Raw genomic sequence first — 664 nt, forward strand, 5'->3', positions numbered from 1 at the left:
AGAGAGAGAGAGAGAGAGAGAGAGAGGGAGAGAGAGAGGAGTGGAGCTGATCGTCCTAATTAGCTTTAAAATGGGAAAAATATCGATATGGCGACATGAGACTAGATATCGTCTTGATTTGCGTCTCTTCCTGGTTTTACAGGCTGCATCACCGTAAAGTGATGATGTCATTTCCTGTCTCACCAGACTGCGCTGGCTCTTCTGTTATTGGCCTTCAACCACGAAGTCATCCAATCATATCTAGACAATATTTAAATTTATCAAAGATTTCCCTCATTGTGTAACTAATATTTTTGTCAAAACACCAATAGTCAATCATAAAATATCGACATCCATGTTTCTGGTGAAGAATGTGAACGTTGATAAGATTCCTTTCGGGGATGTGATTAGAAATTTGGGAAAAATTAGAATTTGGAAAAAAGGTTATAAATTGCAATATATCGCAGCATATTGAAAACATTTTAAAATCGCAACGATATCGTATCGTGGCGTAAGTACCGCGGTGATATCGTACCGGGAGGCGTCCGGTGACCTGGTGAAGACATGCAGGACCTGGTCCGAGGTCGGATTTGAACCCTGGACCTCTGCGTCGAGGCATGGACCTCTCAGTCTCTCTATGGTAGGTATCACGTGAGGTACCCTGGGATTCGGGGGGGGGGGGGGG

This window comes from Etheostoma cragini, chromosome 7, assembly GCF_013103735.1.
Source record: "Etheostoma cragini isolate CJK2018 chromosome 7, CSU_Ecrag_1.0, whole genome shotgun sequence".
In the NCBI taxonomy this organism is placed as follows: Eukaryota; Metazoa; Chordata; class Actinopteri; order Perciformes; family Percidae; genus Etheostoma; species Etheostoma cragini.